Below are 23,170 nucleotides of genomic sequence, written 5' to 3'. Positions count from 1 at the left end.
CTGCAAATCATCAACCCCATCTCTACCAGAGAGAACAAAACCCCTCTACCCCCCTCCAGCAACCACCCTCACCCGACTCCCGCCCTCCCTCCCTATGATGAGCAACTTAACAATGCCAGGCTCTCCCCCCAGCGTTAATTTACCTGCCCAGAACATCCACACACCGACATAAAGACTGGGCAGCGTCTCACATTCCTTGAAAATCAGATTACATCCATTATCCAGGGTCTTGGTGAAATCCTCACTAACCTTGACGCACCCCGAAAGCCGCAACATTTGCCTCCCCTCCCCCCTCTCTCTCAACAGAAATTTTCCAAGACTCCCCACCCAAAAGGGATCTCTACCCCCTCTCTAATCAGACATAGAGACCTAAAAGAACTAGAGATTAATCATCTGCAAGTGAAGCGGCAGCTCTCGCCTCCTCGTAAGACAAGCCTACAACTGGCACCCTCAAATCTAAAATACAGGTGATCACCGGACTGAGAAGAGAACAGGCCCCTCCGAACTCCCATAGACCCCCGGCCGCACACACTACCATCCCCACGGCCCCACAAGCGGAAAAAACCCAACAGAGACGTCCCCCACAAACTGCATGCTCATAAACTGCAGATCAGCCACAAAGCACGCCACTGAGCTAGCGGAAGCCATCCTCACCCACAACATAGACATAGCATTCATCACCGAGAACTTGGCTAAATGATTCTTCACTTCCACTCATGGATACTCTTGTCCCCCCTGGCTTTGTAATCACCAACAAAGATAGAAAAGATCAAAGAGGCGGAGGCATAGCAATCATCCACAAAAACAATATTTCCGTGACAGCAATAGGCTCCTTCAACTACAATACCCTTGAGTGCCTAACCATCAACATCAACATTAGCAACAACAAAACACTTATCTGCCACCTTATTTACCACCCCCAGGCAACAACACCACTTTCACTGAACACCTGTCCGACCTGATTGCCCACTGCTCCCTCCGAGACACGAACAACCTTATTCTGGGTGACCTCAACCTACACTGGAATGACGAAAACAACCTGCAAATCCAGAACCTGAAGGAGCTGCTTCACAGCAACAACCTTACCCAACACTGCTTAGAGGAAACCCACAACAAAGGAACAATCCTAGATGCCATAATCGATCATGAAGACAACGTCACTCAACCGATCACACGGAAACCCCCACCCAAGACCCTCCAAAATGAATTGGAAACTTCACTCAGATTAACATGACTGACCTAGAGGGAAGGGTTAACTCTCTCCTCACTGCCTCCATAAATGGTCTATCCACAACAGAACTCAACTCTCACTAAAACACAATCATGACATCCATTTTCGATCAAGTAGCTCCATTGAAACTAAAAAAAACGGGAATATCCCATCCAGATCTTGGTTCAACACGGACACAGAAAGACAATGGAGGAACAACCCCTCCTCAAACCTACTCTAACAACTCAAAGCAGCCCGTAGGAAATACAAAAAACACATCAGCACCGAAAAATCCACCTTTTTCTGCGCTGCCCTGGACAAAGCAAAAAACAGGCCCAACAAACTGTTCAAAATCATCAGGCAACAAACCTCTAAGCCCCCGGAATCCTCCCTATAGGCCTCCAAAATCTTGTGTGACAAATTTGCCAACTTCTTCGAAGAAAAAATCACCAAGATTGAACTCTCACTGGACATCAACGTCAACGCCGTCTGCAAAAGCCTTCCCTCAACAACAGTAGATAGCACTCCCTAGCCCCCCAAAAAAACATGAAAGTCCTTCAACCTCATCCCGGAAACCAAGATCCTCAAACTGATCTCCTCCTCCAAACCAGCCTCTCACGTCCTTGACCCGATACCCACCCAACTGACCAAAAAACGGAATCTCTCCATAGCACCGTTCTGGTGCAAGATCATAAAAAGCTCCCTGAGAACGGCAGCATACCTGAATGCCTCAAAGTTGGCCAAGTCACGCCACTACTGAAGAAACCAGGCCTCGACTCCCAGGAACTGAATAACTTCAGACCCATCTCCAATCTCCCCCTCCTATCCAAAATCCTCGAAAAAAAGCGTCCTCCAACAACTGACTCAGCACATGGATAGCATCAACCTTCTTGACCCAAACCAATCAGGTTTCAGCAAAGGCTATAGCACCAAGACTGCGATCCTTAACATCACAGACGACATCCAAAAATCCATTGATTCCAACCAATGTTGCCTCCTCATTCTCCTAGACCTATCGGCAGCCTTTGACACGGTTGATCACCAACTTCTCATCAAGGCTCTGGAAGAAAGGGTGGTTGCTGAGGAAATGGTCCTACGCTGGTTCTCCTCCTTCTTACACAGCCGCTCACAAAGGATAAAATAAAACTTCACCTCAGACCTACACCCTGTTAATAGGGGTGTCCACCAAGGCTCAGGGCTCTCACCTCAACAGTTCAACATATACATGGAACCCCTCACCACCCTACTCAAAAATGATAGCATCCCTTTCCCCCTATATGCAGATGACACCCATATCTATCTAGAAACCTCCTCCATAGATGACATTCACAGACTAAATGATACTCTAAAAGTAATCCATTATTGGATGTCGCTTAATCACTTAAAACTCAACCAAGACAAAACTGAGATCCTCCTCATCTCCAACAAAGCAGGAAACCCTCAAATTTCTGAATGGCTAAAAGCTCTGGATGCTCTCAATGGCATTTGCACTCTGATCAACTCCATAAAATCATTAGGATTCACGATAGACTCAAAACCTGACATGGTCAAACACATCAAGAACTCTGCAAAGGGTGCCTTCGTCAACCTGAAGCTACTAAATAAAATAAAACCATACATACCAACCAAAGACCTCAAACAAGCCACCAATCATTGGTGCTATCCAGACTCGACTATGGGAAAGCCACCCTCACTGGTACTACTAAATCTCACCTAGCTCCCCTCAAAACTACTCTCAACGCAGCAGCCAGAATGGTCACTGGAATCAGGAAATACGACCACATTTCACCAGCACTCAGAGAACTGAAATGGCTCCCAGTCGAATTGCGTGCCAGGTTCAGAACTTCCTGCCTCACTCACAAGCCCTGCACACAAGAAAACCTGAGTATATGGCTGCCAAGCTCAAGAGGGCTGGTCAGACATGGAACCTCGGGAGCTCCAGCACCCTACTACTCATTCCAATGAAAACACGCAAACAAAAAATGGCTCAAGGCCTTCACTGGAAATGCGCCCAACATTTGGAAAGCTTTCCCAGTTGAGATCAGGACTATCTCATCCTTCACAAAATTCATAAACCTCCAAAAGTCCTTTTCCCCAACCGCTCTCTCCAGAACGGATAGCTGCCGCCCAAAACTGCAAATCCCTGCTCGTCGTCTCCCCCAGACATTGCTTCTATAAGACTTACCTCCTCCCTGCTATTGGAACACCCTCCCACGCACCCCCGCCTGAAGGGTTCAATCCCAAGTTAACGTGCTCTCTATAAGGTTATTTCAGGACTCACAGACTACCTCAATACTGCTCAGCACACTTGGACTTTCTGAACCTACATGCAGAATACCCCTTTACTGTAGCCACCCCAAGACAACGTGGACTCTATGAGGCTATCTCAGGACTCACGTACTACCTCAACTCTGTTCAGCTCACGAGGACATTCCATACCTATATGTAGAATAGGGCCTTATTGTATGAATCTTACTCAAATACTGCTGTGAAGCGCTCCGATACCCTCGGGTCAGGCTTGCGCTATATAAAACTCCTTAATAATAATAAATTGTGAGACCTGCTGACCGTAGTGCAGGCCAGATGCACAGTTCATTAATGCCTCACAGCCACGTACCGTTGAATTCGGAAGCATGGTGTTGGTTGCACCAGATCGGAGGGGGTACACAGAAAAAATCACAGACTTTAACTTCTGACATCCTCAATCATAGAATTAAGACCCCGCTTCACAGTTCGGACCTGCTGCACCACGGTGTACTCCACCGACTGGTGTCAACTAACGACAATAATCATGTGCAACAGTTAGCTACGCAAGCACAGAGTCTGATGCACCTCAACGGATGGAGTTCTAATAAAACCAAGCAACAAGTAATATTGGACATCTTCCATTGTGGAATCAAGACACCTTTCCACTGTTGGGACCTAGAGTTGGTTGCACCTGATCGGAGGTGGTACACAGAAATAATCACAGACTTTAACTTCTGACATCCTCAATCATAGAATCAAGACCCCGTTTCACTGTTTGGACCTGCTGTACCATGGTGTACTCCACCGACTGGTGTCAACCAAGCACAATAATAATGTGCAACAGTTAGCTATGCAAGCACAGAGCCTGATGCACCTCAACGCAGGGAGTTCTATGAAAACCAAGAGGCAGGTAATATCGGACATTGCCCATTGTAGGATCAAGACACTGTTCCACTGTTGGGACCTAGAGTTGGTTGCACCTGGTCAAGGTGGTACACAGAAATATTCACAGACGTTAACTTCTGACATCCTCAATCATAGAATCAAGACTAGGCCTGGGCGATAAATTCCGTTCCGCTCGCCGAATTTGCGTAATTTCGCAAAATTGCCCTAAATTCCGCGTTCCGCGGCTTTGTGAAATTTTTTGCTTGTTTGCGTTCTCAAAATGCATGTTGGCGAGATATTTCCCCCGAGCACGCAAACAGCGATTGCGAACACGAAAAAAGCATCTCGAACAAGCCATTCCGCGTGTTCGCGGAATTTCTGCAGACATTATTTACCGTTTCGCCGAGATTTGCGTAACGCAATTACGCAAATTCCGCCCACCCCTAATTAAGACACCGTTTCACCATTCGGACCTAATGTACGGCAGTGTACTCCACCGAAAGGTGTCAACCGAGCACAATAATCATGTGCAACAGTTAGCTACGGAAGCACAGGGTGTGATGCACCTCAACAGAGGGGGTTCTGTGAAAAGCAAGCAGCAGGTAATATCAGACATCGTCCATTGTGGGAGCAAGAAACCGTTCCACTGTTAAGACCTAGAGTTGGCTGCGCCTGGTGGAAGGGAGTACCTTCATCTCCACTCTCAGATGCATTTCTAACATTGTCCATTGTGGGAGCAAGACACCGTTCCACTGTTGGTAACTCTATTAGTAGTATACAGAGCACTCCACACTGCTGGGCTTCAGGCTGGGCACTGTGTGCCTGTGTCATAGTAGACAGCTTTGATCTCAGGAGCCTTCCGAGCTCGCAGACCTCGGCCCAGACGCTTCAGCCGGTACGTGGTGGGCCCTCTTTCACATACGGTGGTGTCGAATGGTGAACTATGGGGCATATGTGCGTTGCAGCGGCCATGCCGGTTTCTGGGTACCTGCAGGCTGAGAGCATCATTCACGCAGCCACCTTCTCTCACAGCGTCCGCCTCGTGGCGGTGTAAGCTGCGCAGACCTGGCAGACACGTTCGCCATTCCGTAAGACAACCCCACCCAGAGAAACGTGCCTTTTATTCATACCTCTACGCTAGCCTTGAGAAAGGCCAAGCCAGCCCACTAAGCTAAAGTTTTTTGGGGGGGAGGGGGCATGTATGCACTGCGTTTCCGTGATCTTCCCTACTTACTGTACTATCATGGTAGTGTCCACTATCCACTTCATTCAATACACCATCAGTGTATTTTGACATGTCCATGTCTGTGCTCTGCGTACTCAAGTCTGTCCGGAATATCCCCTCAACACTTTGCATTGTATTCTTTTATAACCAAGAATCACTTGCCACCTTCGCACATACTTTGCTCCCATCTCTCTCCGCATTCTGCATTGTGTGGCAAAGGTGCCATGCTATATTTGGTGTGTGTACATGGCTAGCCATGGTTTCCACAGTACGTAGTGTCATGGGGCCCGATTCACAGAATGAACTTAAGACTCAATCCTAAACTTACTACTATTTTGGTATTCACAGAATGCACTTACTACTTTTGGCATTCACAGAATGAACTTACTACTTTTGGTATTCACAGAAGTTAGGATTTTGTCTTAAGTCGGTCTTAAGCCTGTCTTAAGTCTGTCTTAAGTCTGTCTTAAGACAGACTTAAGACAAAATTCTAACTTCTGTGAATACCAAAAGTAGTAAGTTCATTCTGTGGATGCCAAAAGTAGTAAGTGCATTCTGTGAATACCAAAATAGTAGTAAGTTTAGGATTGAGTCTTAAGTTCATTCTGTGAATCGGGCCTATTGTGTCTGCTAGGTGTACATGGTTTTTGTCATGTTGTATGTGATTATACAAGGTAGCACGTTTATATACGAGCAGTGGTTTCTCCCATTTACATATCGCTGTCAAGAGCATACAAAAGTTTTTTCTCACAGGTATAAACTGCGAACAGAATGGCAGTCAATCATTACTATCCAAAAATGTCCAACTGCACGCCACTTCTAAGCTTACAGCCCCCAATCTTGCGTGCTTTCTTAAAAGCACGCCAACTCCCACAATTAGACCAAAATTCACACTGCTTTCTAATGGCAGTGATCTGCTTCTCAATAACATTCACTCTTACGGAATGTGAGTTGGCATACCGTATGTCCTTACTGTTTCAAACCGAGTAACTTCCTTTGGCAAAGTATATTACCACCCACACAAAGTAACTCCCAAACTTCAACTTGGCCTTCAATCCCTACTTTAAAAACAGATTTCATTAAACTAACCAAACTGAAAGCGTTTTTGTTCAGAACAGAAGAGTCCCTCACGTCTACAAAAGAAATTTAGCGACTGCAGATAGCACAAACTTCAAGTAAAATTCAGTCTCTTTTAAATACAAACCTCCCATTACAGTTTGTAAATTGTTACTCCATTTTTTAAACACATCTCACACTCAAGGTCTGCCACACTTTTTTAACACGGTCTCCTCTGGCCTTCTCACAGTCATTCAAACTGTTTTTGGTATAATACCAGACTTCATTTATTCGATCATCTCTGGAATAGCAGGAACAGTGCCCATAATTCTCGCTCTCTTTGAACCCATCCTACTACTATTTTTGCTTGTAAAAAATGGCTGCGCGCCCTGTGGTATCAAGCATGTCCGACAAAATACGCCTCTATGTGAAGCTACAGCAATACTGTAAATAAATGGAACAACTTTTAGGCTGCCTGCCTCTATCTATTATCAGAGCCAGCTACAATGTGACATTTATTTACACATATGCAATCTGCGTGCAACCATCTTTTTATTGCAAAACTTGCCCATTCGACTGGCGAATGGATCTATTCCATGCCAACATCCCAACAATCGCTCCCGATATCCAGCAGGTAATGCAGTATCTTGAAAGCCATGAACTTGATTGTTCGGGCCTGGAGCAATTGGCGGATGCCAAACAAAACGGTATCATGGTGGAATAGGATTTCTGCGCAGCCGCAAAAGATCTCCTGCAACGTTCGACCTTTGACAACATCGCAGATTGCCTGCCAATTCAAATTGCCACTCCAACATTCGAGGAACATTAATGTCTCTTTGAGGATATGAATTGGATTGCTTCGCTTTTCTCACACGATGGCAACAATGACCTCTTGGAACATTACTCATCTCAAGCCGTTGAAGAAATTCTGGACTGCAATCTCCAAGACTTGTAAGAAACTCATATTATTCTTGGATTGATTTTTTTCATCTTTTTTGACTTTTTCCTTTAATACACTTCAATTGTACTACTTTCATATAATAACTTTCTAGGTATGCTCACGCATTTGAACTCTGTTTTCATTACTGCCCCTTACGTCTCCACTCTAAACAGGGATCGGTGATGTATGGCCTATGCAAATACGCTATTTACTTGCTAAATTAGCCAAAAGCCGCAATCCATTTTGAAACCATGTCTATTCTTTGTGCATACGTCTCTCTGCCTGCCTGTTATCCACAAAGCCCTTTCACACACATTTACTCTTCCTCAGCCTGTACTCACAAGCTGCAGAAGAAGATCAAAAAACACAACATTGTTTAGGAGCTGATTCTCACAGTGTGCTAATCCTTTTCTACCTTTATTTTCATTATACATTTTAGTCATTCATGTCTAATAGCTAATATTCATGTCACATGGAACTGTAACATGTAATTTGGAATTCAATGATGCAGGAGCCTCGGTTTGAATACAGCAGAAGCTGTTAGAGTTTGCCTCAACTCGATGCCTTAGCTCTCTGCACAAGAATGTTTTTTTGAAACAGCAGAAGACAATAATGTATGGTTTGACCAGAAGGGTTCTGTATGTGCTTCTCAGGAGCGCAATGTCTCAAAGTTCCAATGTGGGTAGAACTATTACCAATTCTGAGACGCACCAAATTGAATGCACTGTACAACAGATTCCTGACTGTTTTACTGTTGATAATTGTGTGTTACAAAAAAGCCGTACCAGCTTACCTAAAAAGTTTTGAAATTTGAGAGGTTAGAGAGTTAGAGAGGTGTTCTGAGGCCACACCCCTTTTTACACATCTCTGCAACGCAGCCCCCTGGCGCATACTGGAGGCTCCTGGTGGGCTAGTTGGCCCCCAGGGACCCCCAGTATGCAAAGGGAGTTACTTACCCCTCTGCAAACGTGTCAGGGGCGCATTTGCAGAGAGGTGCAATGAGGGGGCGTGGCCTCCTCCTGATCCCGTTTTTTTTAAAATTTACTTTTAAGAAGGGGGGCTGTGTAGCTCCCTTTCTTTTTCTTTTTTTTGCCCCCAATTTTTAATTTTTTTTAAAAAAAATCGGGAAGTGGCCGCGTGGCCCCCTCCCAAGGCCATAGTCTGCCCCGGGGACCCCATCCCCTGGGGCATGGGCCTTTTTTTAAATATATTTTTTAATTAGGAGGGGTGCTGCTTTGCCCCCCTCCTGGGCCACTTGTGGCCCGAGGGACCCCATCCCCCAGGGCTGGGCCACTCAGTTGGTGACCGTGGGGGGTCCCCAAGCCCCACACAGTCTCTGCTGACTACCTGTGTCCTGCGGGATCCGGCATTGCTTTTCTGCATGGGGAGCAGCTAACATGCTGCTCCCCATGCAGAATAGCAATCTGCTTTGGTTTTTGAAAGAGAGAGCAGGTTTCCTACCATACCATATCAAACAGCAGGGTCCCGGGGGTAGGCACCCCGGGACATGGCAGGAGCCGGCCTGGGGGGTGGCGGTCCTCATGGCCACCACAAGGCTCCAAGCGGAGGCTGAGCGTCCCCCCTCCCAACAGTTAAAAGCCTTGGGGGGTGGTGGTTCCCGGGGCTGGGGGGTCTGTCACGGATCCCCCAATTTCAAACATTTTGTGCCCCGGGGAGGTGCCCCCCCCCCCCACGCCACATAGGTTTTTTAAAAAAAAAGAAGCCCCGGGCATGGGCAGTCCCCGGGGCTGCAGGGGGGCTGTGAGTGCCTGCGCATACATCATGATGAAGCCCCGGGGGGTGGTGGTCTCCGGGGCTGTGGGGAGGGACCGTGAGCCCTCCGCTATTATACTTACTTTGCATTACAGCGCGGGAGCTGCAGTACGGGGTTTTTTTCATCGGCAGGGTACGCATACCCTACGCATATCCCGCGATTTTTAAAATTTTGGGAATTTTGGAATCCGAGACTCAGTTCCCAGTCCTTAAAACGGATAAACAAATGTTTAAAGAGGAATTGTAGGCATTCCTTATAGTGGCGCGTCCTTCTCTCTCCTGGGCATAAACTATATATATATATTTTACATTTTATTAAAAAATTTCAAGCAGATATGAAGTCAACTTATTAAAAAAAAAAGCCCAGCTTCTCCAAAGAAAAAAAACCTAGGTTGTCCCAGGGCTGTGGGTGGGGTGCAGCACAACATATTTTTAATGGGAAGGGGTGTGTGCCCCCCTACCTTTTCTGGGCCACGGGGACAGAATCCCACAGGGCCAATTCATATTTAAAGGTGAGGGAGCATGTGACTCCCCGCCAGAGCCTTTTCTGGTCCCCAGGAACTCCAGTCTCTACAGCCAATTGTTTAGGCCCTATGGACCTCATTCCCCAGGAGAGTGTGGGCAGGGTAGAATACTGAGCTTTAAACTGGCTTGAGCAGAAATTGTCCTACTGGGGATATTTATAATTAGGGCCACATTCTCATAGGAAATTGATTTGTTGGTTTGCAAATAACTTTTCCACTGTTTGATGAACCTTCACAGGACATTCCAAAAAAAGTCTCATCTACCTGAGCTTCTACCTGGAAAGCTTTGGGATGATCTTTTAAGCAGGACAGAGTGAAAGGGTAATATCAAAACATGTTTTCCTCATGCAGTTTTCCACAGAAAAATTGAAAAGCAATACCCCAAAAAAGGCTAACCGAATTACAGCAAATTTGGCAGAAAGCTTGCTATGTGCGATTTGGTGTACATTTGTTCAATAGGTTTTCAGAAATTAAGGCTCAAAATGTATTTATTTTTCCTGCCATTTATCCACCACTGATTAAGCGTGGGCGGAAAATCCGTTCCGCTCGCGGATTTTGCGGATTTTCGGGAAATCCGCAATCCGCGAGATTTGCGGATTTCCCGCAAAATCCGCAAATTCGCACGCAGCGGATTTTTTTGGCGGCGCGCGGCGTTGGTGATACAATTTTTGCGGCGCGCGGCGTTTATCATCGTTTGCCGAGTTGTTTTTTTCGATAGTTTGCGAGTGCTGCGCCATTTTGGATCTTGCTGTGTGATCCCGCGGGAATTGGCGAGCGCGATTACGTCATCGCGGCTTGCCAGCGATAGTTTGTCAACGCGAGTACGACGAGATCACGTCTCGCGGTACTTCGCAATTGCGAGATTTGAGATGCGGCGCGCGAAAATATAAATTTGCAATTCTGCACAAGAAATCCACCAGCAAGCAGCATAAACCTTCTAGAAATGATGATTTTTATGTGAATAACTCCTTAGTTTGACATTTGCCTGCACTTTTTTAGCGAGGAGTCCATTTTGGGGAGGGGGGCAGGGGGGTGGGAGGAAGGAAGTGCCCCATAGTCTTCAACTTCCTGTTCCTGTTCAGCAGGCTCCTCCCAGTGCTTTGTCCATCTCCTGGTCACTTTTCATTCGGATGTGGACCTGGAAGGATTACCTTTTGTGGATGCTGCTGGATCTTTGGATTTGAGGCCTTTTTGACTTTCTTTGGATCACTGTTGGATTAGAAATTTTACAAGTAAGTTTGTTTGGGGCATTACAGTTGCTGCAACTAAAATTTTGGGATTTTCGATTTTTGGGCTGTTTTGGGGCCTTTTCCCAGGGGTACTCAGTGGTGGGTGGACTGATTCTTTCTGTGGGTTGTCTTGAACTTAAACATCATGGAGGCCATAGATGAATTGGGATTGTGCTGATTTTTCTGTGTTTTTCGATTTTCTTTTTTTGTAAAATTTTGTGTTTTTCGATTTTTGACCTGTTGTTGGGGCCTTGACCAGGGGTAGTGAGTGGTGCATGGGCCTAGTCTTTCTGTGGGCTGTCTTGAATTTAAACATCATGGAGGCCATGGATGGAATGGGATTGTGCTGATTTTGCAGTGTTTTTCGATTTTTGGGGGTGTTCATGGGGAGGGACATGCCATGTGGCTGGTGGCCATTTTGAGTGCAGCTACAGGCACTGGCCATGTGCTGGCAGGCAAGTGGCCATTTTGAATGCAGGCTTTGTTGTTAGGCCTCCAACCATTTTGCCTACTTTTCAACCTTTATTTATGCCAGGGGTAGTGAGTCTTGCATGGGCCTAGTATTTCTGTGGGTTGTCTTGAATTTAAACATCATGGAGGCCATGGATTGAATGGGATTGTGATGATTTTGCAGTGTTTTTCGATTTTTGGGCCTGTACTTGTGGCCTTTTCACCAGGGGTATTTGAGTCTAGCATGGGCCTAGTCTTTCTGTGGGCTGTCTTGAATTTAAACATCATGGAGAGGCCACGGATGGAATGGGATTGTGCTGATTTTGCAGTGTTTTTCGATTTTTGGGCCTGTACTTGTGGCCTTTTCACCAGGGGTATTTGAGTCTAGCATGGGCCTAGTCTTTCTGTGGGCTGTCTTGAATTTAAACATCATGGAGAGGCCATGGATGGAATGGGATTGTGCTGATTTTGCAGTGTTTTTCGATTTTTGGGCCTGTACTTGTGGCCTTTTCACCAGGGGTATTTGAGTCTAGCATGGGCCTAGTCTTTCTGTGGGCTGTCTTGAATTTAAACATCATGGAGGCCATGGATGGAATGGGATTGTGCTGATTTTGCAGTGTTTTTCGATTTTTGGGCCTGTACTTGTGGCCTTTTCACCAGGGGTATTTGAGTCTAGCATGGGCCTAGTCTTTCTGTGGGCTGTCTTGAATTTAAACATCATGGAGAGGCCATGGATGGAATGGGATTGTGCTGATTTTGCAGTGTTTTTCGATTTTTGGGCCTGTACTTGTGGCCTTTTCACCAGGGGTATTTGAGTCTAGCATGGGCCTAGTCTTTCTGTGGGCTGTCTTGAATTTAAACATCATGGAGAGGCCATGGATGGAATGGGATTGTGCTGATTTTGCAGTGTTTTTCGATTTTTGGGCCTGTACTTGTGGCCTTTTCACCAGGGGTATTTGAGTCTAGCATGGGCCTAGTCTTTCTGTGGGCTGTCTTGAATTTAAACATCATGGAGGCCATGGATGGAATGGGATTGTGCTGATTTTGCAGTGTTTTTCGATTTTTGGGGGTGTTCATGGGGAGGGACATGCCATGTGGCTGGTGGCCATTTTGAGTGCAGCTACAGGCACTGGCCATGTGCTGGCAGGCAAGTGGCCATTTTGAATGCAGGCTTTGTTGTTAGGCCTCCAACCATTTTGCCTACTTTTCAACCTTTATTTATGCCAGGGGTAGTGAGTCTTGCATGGGCCTAGTCTTTCTGTGGGTTGTCTTGAATTTAAACATTATGGAGGGCATGGATGGATTGGGATTGTGCTGATTTTGCAGTGTTTTTCGATTTTTTTGTGCTCTATAACTGAACTGATGTTCCTCTGTCTTCCATTTTTTTTAGGTGCACAAGACTCAAGAGAACCACCAGTGCCAGGAAGAAGTCCTGCAGCGGTGTGTGTGTGCAGCATAACGTCACGCGACGTCACGTCTGGCCTCAGACAACTCTACAATTCGTGCAACTGCGGCCTGCTGTCTGACCTGCTCTGAAGAAGATGGCCCCAAAGAAAGTTCTCCGTAGCTCCTCTAGCAAGAAAGTTGCTAGTAAGGAGCAGAAGAAGCAAGTTACCAAGGAGGCTGGTGTGCCACCCGCCACTTTTTTTGGGAGCAAAAAAAAAAGTACGCCTGCAGCAGCAGGATCTGCTGGGGACCAACCTGAGAGCAGCACCCCTGCTCCATTGGGTTCAGTGCCTCCGCCACCACGCCAACTTAAGTCAAAGCCCTTGAGTGCTTCAGAGGCAGTCAGTGTACTTCTCCAATCACCATCGACCAGTGATGTTGGCTCATCGCAAGAAAGTAGCAGCAATGTCCCTGAATCAACACAGGTTGTTGTAACTCATCTGACAAGTGTTGAACAACCACAGCCGCAACAACAACACCATGTGCAAGTACACGCCCAAGTACATGTGGAAGGAGAGGCAGCAAAAGGAGATGCGCAAGCAAAGGTGCATGGACGTTCACAAGTGCCCACAATAGTTGTTCCTCCCGAAGTAGGGGCACATTTGGAAATCGACAATGAAGCTGAGGTATCATTGGAAGCCACTCCTCCTGATGATCATTCATTGTCTTCCACATCCCTAGCAAGGAAAAGATCAAGGGGGGTGTCTACATCTTCTTCAAGCCCACCTCGTTCTGGTGCAAGTGATCTGTCTTGGGAACCACAACTGCGGTCTGACAGTGAGGCAGAGGCACACCATGATCTGACACCGTTACCTAAGCGTAAAAGGAAGGTCGTCCAAAAACTCAAACCTATGGAGTGTGATGAGGCTCAACAAGAAGTGACAGATACTGCTGGTGATGAAGCCTCTCACGATGACGACGAGCTAGTCATCACAAAGGTCACTGCAGCCCCACCGGGCATGCAGCAAAGAGACATTTTGACCCTATCCCGAGAAGCTGCTGAGCGTGATGACGATGTCGGCGAGGAGGCAATGGAAATGGAATCATTAGATTTGGAGTTAAGTAGTACACCAAAACCTACCGCTTCCATATTTCTTCGCAAGAAGGTACCCACCTCGTCCTCGACCTCAATTCGTGGTGGTGAAAGTGCAAAACGTACTGAAGTTCGGCAATCCACATCCTCCACTTCATCTGTCATTAGCAGCAGGACCACCACCACCAGTATCGCCGCCTCCTCCGGCCCCCGAAGACATTTCAAGTCTCCAGTTTGGGACTTCTTTAGTGTTTGCCCAAAAAAGGAAAACGTAGCCATTTGCAGCCTTTGTAAGCTTCGATTTAGTCGTGGTAAGCTTGGTTCTAACTATGGTACCGGAGGCCAGAGAGGTCATCTTGAGAGAAGGCACCCTGTCGAATGGTTTCCGCACCTAGAGGCGGTCAAGAAAGCCGGAATTGCACGTAATGAAAACGTTGATTTGTCATCTGCTGATGACGAGGTAGAAGACGATTCAAACACTTCACTTACACCCAGTTCCCATGTCAGCAGCACACCCCATGGGAGCCACACTAAGAGTGTGGGAGAGAGTGAGACATCAATGCGGAAAAGTTCATCAGCGAGCGTAACTGGGTCGAAGAGATCATCATCATCCCGTAAATCATTGGTCCAGGGCAACATTAAAAAGATGTTGTTTACAGAAGCGCAATATGAACGCAACCACCCAATGACCCGTCTGTATAACACTAAGCTGGCTAAAATGCTAGCTCTGGACCTTCTCCCTTTTTCTTTTGTAGAAGGGGTTGGTTTTCTAGAATTAGTGACAGCGCTCTGCCCTAAATGGAAGGTTCCTAGCCGGTTCTATTTTGCCCGAGTTGCGGTTCCAGCACTACATGAAGATGTTCTGAAGGTGATTGGGGCAGCTTTGCAGAAGAGTGCTGTTCACACTATACATCTGACAACAGACATGTGGACCAGTGGCGCAGGCGCTGATTACATGTGCATCACTGCACACTGGGTCTCTTTTTCAGGGGCTAAAGCAAAGCTAAACTCAGGTGTTGACACTAACATTGTTTTTAAAGGTGCTCGGAAACATGCAACACTAGCCATGTTTGGTTTGGAGAAACGTCACACAGCAGAAAACATTTTGGATGTCTTTAACACAAAGGTCCTTAACTGTCTGTCCCCACTAAAACGCAAGGTTGGTTATGTTTCCACAGACAATGGCTCCAATATAGTTAAGGCCATGAGGGACGGTTACTATTTCAGAGTGCCGTGTTTGGCGCACTGTATAAACCTGGTTGTCCAAAAATTCTTGGGTAATAAACGCAGTGCAGCGTACAGTGTATTGGAGAACTGCCGAAAAATATGCAAGCATTTCAGGCATTCTTTTAAGGCCCGCAAGCAGCTGAGGAGCATGCTATATCAAAGTCAAATGCCAGTGAAAGCACTCATCCAGGAGGTGGTAACACGTTGGAACTCAACCTTCTACATGCTTGAGCGTCTGTATGAGCAGTATACGCAACTCGATCAATATTTCTTGAAAGAGGGTATAGAGGAGCTGAGGATGGGTGGGCCGCAATGGAACATAGTTGAAAGCCTAACACGCATGCTTCGTCCTTTTGAGGTCTTCACACGTGCAGTCAGCAAGGAGGACTCTAATTTGGGAAAAGCTATCCCATTGTTGTACATGCTGGAGGACCAACTGAAGGAGGTGTGTTCTGTGTTTCGAAAAGATGACAAAAAGAAAGACTCTTTGCTTCTGGCTGAGAAATTATTAGAGCTCCTACAAGGTGATGAACGTCTTCAAAAGATCCACTCAGAACAGCATTACATTTGTGCTACTATTCTGGATCCACGCTACAAAAAGGCGCTGGCAGGCAGAGCATTCTTTCCTTTTGCTGATGAAGATGTTACAAAGTACAAACGTTGGCTAGCCTTGTCAGCCAAGAAGTTTGAAACAGAACGGCTGGAAATTGAAGGAAATGGCAGTACATCAGCAGGCCATCCCCAGTCAAAACAATCCACTTCTGCACCTGTGGCTGTGGCACAAGTGACCTCTCAGCCGTTAAAGACACCGGCAACCGCATCATCTGCACGAAAGACAGCAGAAACATTGGAGGCTGAAGAGGATTGGCTAGCTCTGCGTGGGTTTGGTTCTCAAAAGGTCAGAGGCACAGCAAGAGCTACGCAAAGTGGAGGAACCTTGGAGGAGGACCTTGAGTCGATGGTGAAGGACTATCTGAATGACTCCACAGAGGTCTATGTTAATTCTGACCCATTGGCGTATTGGCATGGGAAAAAAGAATTGTGGCCACAGCTCACCAACCTGGCTTTAAACTACTTGTCTTGCCCACTCGCAAGTGTGTCTTCTGAACGGGTTTTCAGTGCGGCTGGTGGGATTGTAACTCCCAAACGGAGCCGCCTCTCGCCCAAAAATGTGGAGAGGTTAACAATGATCAAGATGAATCAGCACCTCATACCACCAGATATAAGAGTACGAGAGAGCGTGCCGGATGAAGAGGAGGTGGCCAGCACCATAGATGAGGGAATTTCTACTCTGTCAGGTGGCACTGACCTCACCCGGGCTGAATTCGCAGAGTATGATGACGAAGCCTTATTCTTATTCCTGGACCGTGATTCCGACTTCGAGCCCTGAAAATGAGACAACGAATCAATAACTTTCTTTTTCATCCTTATTCACTTTTATTCCTGTGTGTCTGTCTTTCTTTGTTGTGCACAGTTAATATAATTCAAACTTTAATCAGATAATCACAAAGACAAGCCCATCAGCAGAACTGTCTTCACTTGTTTGCTAATTTATTTGAAGGTGCCGCAGTCTGCATTCCTCAGGTTCACAAGTTCAGAAGAACATGCTCCTCTATCCTCCTCCTCCAGACTCCTATTTCCATCAAAGCAGAGGGCTGGTTTACGCCCAATGAAGAAAGACTCAGCACTTGTGGGGGTGTTGTTCTACCTCTTTGCAGGTGAGTTGACGGGTCTGGGGCCATTGCTGGGAAGCACTAAAAGTGGTTTGTGCCAAATCCGAGGCGGAAATTTTTTTGTGTTTTTGATGACTTGCTTGCCTTTGAGGTGCTCTTAGGGGGGGTTCCGTCTGTTTGTGGGTGAGTTTCGTGGTCTGAGAGCATTGCTGGGACACTCTAATCTTGATTGCATTTGCTTTTCAGGAAATCCGTCGTGCCAACCCCGACTTATGGCCTAGCTACGCAGCGCGTTTGGACCGAAGGCCCAGAAATATTGCAAGTATGAGATTTTGCTTTTGTCCTGTTTGGGGGTGTTATGCTTCTTGGCGGGTGGGTTGCCGGGTCTTGGGGCATTCCTGGGAAGGTCTAATACCGGGTAGAAGTGGTTGGGACAAAATCCAGGCCGATTTTTTTTGGGCTATTTCAGACATTTTGCTCTATGTAGCGTTTTCGGGGGCCTGTTTGGGGGGCTTCCTGGTGTTTGCGGGTGAGTTTCGTGGTCTGGGAGCACTGCTGGGACACTCTAATCTTGATTGCATTTGCTTTTCAGGAAATCCGTCGTGCCAACCCCGACTTATGGCCTAGCTACGCAGCGCGTTTGGACCGAAGGCCCAGAAATATTGCAAGTATGAGAGTTTGCTTTTGGCCTGTTTGGGGGTGTTATACTTCTTGGCGGGTGGGTTGCCGGGTCTTGGGGCATTCCTGGGAAGGTCTAATACCGGGTAGAAGTGGTTGGGACTAAATCCAGGCCGATTTTTTTTTGGGCTATTTCTGACATTTTGCTCTATGTAGCGTTTTCGGGGGCCTGTTTGGGGGGCTTCCTGGTGTTTCTGGGTGAGTTTCGTGGTCTGGGAGCACTGCTGGGACACTCTAATCTTGATTGCATTTGCTTTTCAGGAAATCCGTCGTGCCAACCCCGACTTATGGCCTAGCTACGCAGCGCGTTTGGACCGAAGGCCCAGAAATATTGCAAGTATGAGATTTTGCTTTTGTCCTGTTTGGGGGTGTTATGCTTCTTGGCGGGTGGGTTGCCGGGTCTTGGGGCATTCCTGGGAAGGTCTAATACCGGGTAGAAGTGGTTGGGACAAAATCCAGGCCGATTTTTTTTGGGCTATTTCAGACATTTTGCTCTATGTAGCGTTTTCGGGGGCCTGTTTGGGGGGCTTCCTGGTGTTTGCGGGTGAGTTTCGTGGTCTGGGAGCACTGCTGGGACACTCTAATCTTGATTGCATTTGCTTTTCAGGAAATCCGTCGTGCCAACCCCGACTTATGGCCTAGCTACGCAGCGCGTTTGGACCGAAGGCCCAGAAATATTGCAAGTATGAGAGTTTGCTTTTGGCCTGTTTGGGGGTGTTATACTTCTTGGCGGGTGGGTTGCCGGGTCTTGGGGCATTCCTGGGAAGGTCTAATACCGGGTAGAAGTGGTTGGGACTAAATCCAGGCCGATTTTTTTTTGGGCTATTTCTGACATTTTGCTCTATGTAGCGTTTTCGGGGGCCTGTTTGGGGGGCTTCCTGGTGTTTCTGGGTGAGTTTCGTGGTCTGGGAGCACTGCTGGCTATATCTACTTTACTTTGCAAGAGGTTTGAAGCAAATCCATGGTGGCAGAGGGGACTTAGGGCCTAGCTGCAGAGCGCGCGCGGAGTGATTTGGGAAATTTGTGAAAAATTGACTAAGTCCCCATTTTTGTACTTTTGCTCTTTGGCTGTTTGGGGGTCTTCTACTCGTTTTCTCCTGGGTTGACGGCTCTGGGGCCATTGCTGGGAAGCTCTAATACCGGATAAAAGTGTTTTGGACCAAATCCCAGGCGGAAAATTTTTTGTGTTTTTGATGACTTGCTTGCCTTTGAGGTGCTCTTAGGGGGGGTTCCGTCTGTTTGTGGGTGAGTTTCGTGGTCTGGGAGCATTGCTGGGACACTCTAATCTTGATTGCATTTGCTTTTCAGGAAATCCGTCGTGCCAACCCCGACTTATGGCCCAGCTACGCAGCGCGTTTGGACCGAAGGCCCAGAAATATTGCAAGTATGAGAGTTTGCTTTTGGCCTGTTTGGGGGTGTTATACTTCTTGGCGGGTGGGTTGCCGGGTCTTGGGGCATTCCTGGGAAGGTCTAATACCGGGTAGAAGTGGTTGGGACTAAATCCAGGCCGATTTTTTTTTGGGCTATTTCTGACATTTTGCTCTATGTAGCGTTTTCGGGGGCCTGTTTGGGGGGCTTCCTGGTGTTTCTGGGTGAGTTTCGTGGTCTGGGAGCACTGCTGGGACACTCTAATCTTGATTGCATTTGCTTTTCAGGAAATCCGTCGTGCCAACCCCGACTTATGGCCTAGCTACGCAGCGCGTTTGGACCGAAGGCCCAGAAATATTGCAAGTATGAGATTTTGCTTTTGGCCTGTTTGGGGGTGTTATGCTTCTTGGCGGGTGGGTTGCCGGGTCTTGGGGCATTCCTGGGAAGGTCTAATACCGGGTAGAAGTGGTTGGGACAAAATCCGCGCGGAAAAGCCTTTAGTTTTGGCACTTTTTGTAACTTAGGGTTCGTTAGGGTTAGCCCTAGCAGCAGGATTGCATGTGTATCGGGGTGTTCTAGATTTTTCAAACTGAGTTCTGGGGTCTTAGAGCACTCGTGAGAATGTGTAATTTTGGTTGCAAGTCATTTGAAGAAAATCCATGGTGGGAAAGGGGGGATTTGGCATAGTTAAAGAAAGCCTTTGCCACTATTCTTAACTTAGGGTTCGTTAGGGTTAGCAGTATTTCTATTGCATGTGTTTGAGTGGGGGGGATTTCGAGTCTTGGAGCGATGCTGGCTATGGCTACTTTTGCTTGGTTGCTTGCAAGTGGTTTGAATGCAATCCACGGGGGGTAATGGGTAATTAGGGTACTTCGGCCTACTTTTACTTTCAAAGTAAGTTTTGTCTCCAGTTTTCTGCTAGGCCTCGTTTTTTGGGTGGGAGCACTGCTAGGAAGATCTATTTTTGTTCTAAAACACAGTTTACAGTACACCTAGCTTGAGGGGCAAGATCCGCTACATTAATTTGCCCATACTTATTTATCCTTCAAAAGGTGACTCAGAGTACGCACTTTCAAAAACATTGTACTGTCTGTCTACTAGGAAAAACAAATTGTGACTTTTTGCACTCCACAGCCTACATACCTTATATTTATTTATCAGTGGTGTTGTAATATTATATCACTTCCTGTTTTTCGTTGAATAATTACAGGCCGGGTTTCAGTCTCTGCAATGGGGAAAAAAGGATGGAGTCAGGCTTCACAGTAGCGAGCCACAATTCAGCATCAGGCAGGCAGTGGACAGGGTGTCTTCTGGTGACCAACATCGGTGGACGAAGCGTCGGCTGCAATGGAGGAGTGCCGCTAATAGGAGGATTTTTTTTCTGCGGGCAACTTACTTACCACTTCCAACAGGACCACTACAACCACATAGATACAGTATCCCTTGCCTTTTTCTCTGACTGTGACTGCATTTCTTTGCTCTCTCTCGGCTTCTACATTGATCCCTTAACACATCACTTAGTCCACTCCACTATCTGCACCACACATAGTCATTTGTAAGTGCTCCTACGTAATTCGCAAGTCGCAGCACGCCCCAGGCCGTAGAGGACTGGGATGGCCCCAATGATGAAGCATGTCACCAAGGGGCAACCCTGGTGAGTGAGGGGACACCTAGAAAAAAAGCAATTTCTCCTTTTCTATCTACTATACCTTCTGTCAGGTTACGCAGCCCCTAAGCGCCTACCGTACTATGAAACTACATTTCCCATGAGTAGGCGGGAGACTTGCAGACTATTTAGTGAGACTATATGAGAGTACCCTTGTATGTTAGGACATCACTTCACTGATGCCTGTCTTGTCTTCTCTTACAGGTATCCTTTCCCTGCTGACCCTACCTTTACCCATCCCACATTTTTTATTTTAGTTTGTTATTTTTCTCCCTCGCCTAATGCCTCGAACACCCTGTGTTTACACTTCTGGGTGTTGGTGACATTTGGAGGTGGAACCATATTTGCATCGACTGGATCACGGGGAGTAAACGTGACACCTTCCAGACCAACCCCATTGAGTGTTGTTGTGAATGGATTTATAGTGACCAGCAAGGCTCTCGGGTATCTGGCTACAGAGACCTTATGTTGAATATAGTTATCAATAATTCCACACAGGCCCTGTACTGTCGCATTCTTTCTTTCCACAGTTGTCGATGATATATTCTTACTCTGCTTGACAAAGAACCATTGCTAATGTGAAAGAACTTCAACCGAATTAGTAGTTATACTTTACCATTTGTTAGGCTACAATGTGGCACTGCTCTACTGTACTTCTGTCACCTGCTATATTCTCAGTTGTACCGTTGAATTGCTCAGGAGGACAAACCAGATTTCATTTTCTTTTTTTTCATAGGCATGCAACTGCCACTGTGTCACACCACTAGTACCACCGCTATGAGGAAATTTTATCCGACCAAGATTGCCAACGTTATTCGGTGTTTCCCGTGGAGCCAGCCCTGGGCCTAGCCCTACTTTCAAACACAAATTACAGGTAAGATAAGCGTTTGGTGGTTTGGGGGTATAATGGAGTATTAGTACGAGAGACGAGAGACTGAAGGTAGTACTACTAAAGTCCTAGGACTCTTGGATTCACTTCATTTAGTCTGTGAGAGGCACTTAGTGTTGAAAACATTTGGGCATTTACACTTAAAGGAAGAAAATGGAACTAAACTTTCAGGAAAACAGTCAACGTTAAACCCCCACCCACCAGGCAAGCAGTAAAAAACAGGTATGCTCAGATAAAGTTTGAAAAAGTATATTTATATCCCTAACAAAATAATCTCCCGCAAGACCCTCCCTAACCCCAACGATTGTCCTTCAAAAGTCCCCAAAAACCCAACTCCCAATTCCCACCCCCCAAAAGTCTCTAAAAAAGGGGCAAGGGACACTATGGGTGGATGCTGTTAACTTTTTGGGCCAGGGCATCATGCTCCTCGCGGAGCAAGGCGAGCTCCTGCTGAAGGCGGGACACCATCAGGGTAGTGCGGCGCAGGCGTGCCTTCACTGCCTTGCAGGTGCAAGGCCTGTGAGAAGCAGCTGTTGGCCTTGCTGCTCGGCGGTGGCGTTTGCCTTTGGCAGCCCGGCTCAGTCTCGGTGGACCACTGTGCTGGGTGGCAGCCGGTGGGGCCACGGAGGCCGATGCAGACGACGTTGTCGTTGTTGTCGACCGCACACTTTCCTCGTCCTCCAGGGCCACCAGCCGCCGATATTCCGCAACAGTGGCCTCGATTCTCCGTTGCCGGGCCGCTCTAGCCAGCTCCTTCCTCCTTGTTCGTTTGGAAGGAGAACCTATATGAAGAAAGAAAGACATAGTCTGTAACCAATGCTCTTTAAGATTAACTCAATCATTCAGCAGAAATGTGTGCTGCAGTACAACTAGCAACTTGCAAGCGCATTACATAACTATTGAGGCCAGTATCTATCTAACCTCACACTTCTTCATCCTTGCTCTAACATTAGTGGGAGTTTAAGGAACAAATTCTATGAGCACTGTGGACTTCCATTGGAGTCGACTATGAAAGTACACCAGTCTTATTCTTCTTCTTGTCTCTTGTTTTGGAAAATTGGTACGTTATTTTCTGCAAGCCGGCATAATGCCAGCGCGGTAAACTTGCACCCGAGAAAAAGAGACGCACGCCATGAGGAGTGACCTAGACTTGCGTTGCCGTTGCGTTACTGTACCCGTCCAGTACATGCAGGTGGTGAATCTCTTACTTTTCTATTACGGGTGGCACTGAGAATACTCTGTTACAACTCAAGGGCTACTGCTTAATTAATTTAACTTTCACCCTACAGTGGAAATGAGTACTAGAAATGGAAAATTGAAGAAGATAAATAATCTGATTATCTATCACTTCACATGGGATGTTTTTGCTTATATATGGGATGACTTTAGGTGCTTTGCTTTTTATTGAGTGACAGGCAGTGATACATCCACACATGAATGACTGAGTACTACTAAACTTATTAAGAGAGGTAGGGAGTGGCCACCATAATAACCGGATCTATGCAGTGCTTGCAATACAAACTACTGCTACTATTTATGGTAGTATTTGGACAAAATTAAAAGTTCTTTTCCTTGCCTTTCCTACACTGGAACGGACGTGCGGGTGCAGTGTTACATGCTCTTCAAAGTTACACTTAGTTCATCCACTGAC

The sequence above is a fragment of the Lissotriton vulgaris genome, chromosome 10 (genome assembly GCF_964263255.1).
Source record: "Lissotriton vulgaris chromosome 10, aLisVul1.2, whole genome shotgun sequence".
Classification (NCBI taxonomy): Eukaryota; Metazoa; Chordata; class Amphibia; order Caudata; family Salamandridae; genus Lissotriton; species Lissotriton vulgaris.
Note: the sequence above shows the minus strand (reverse complement) of the source record.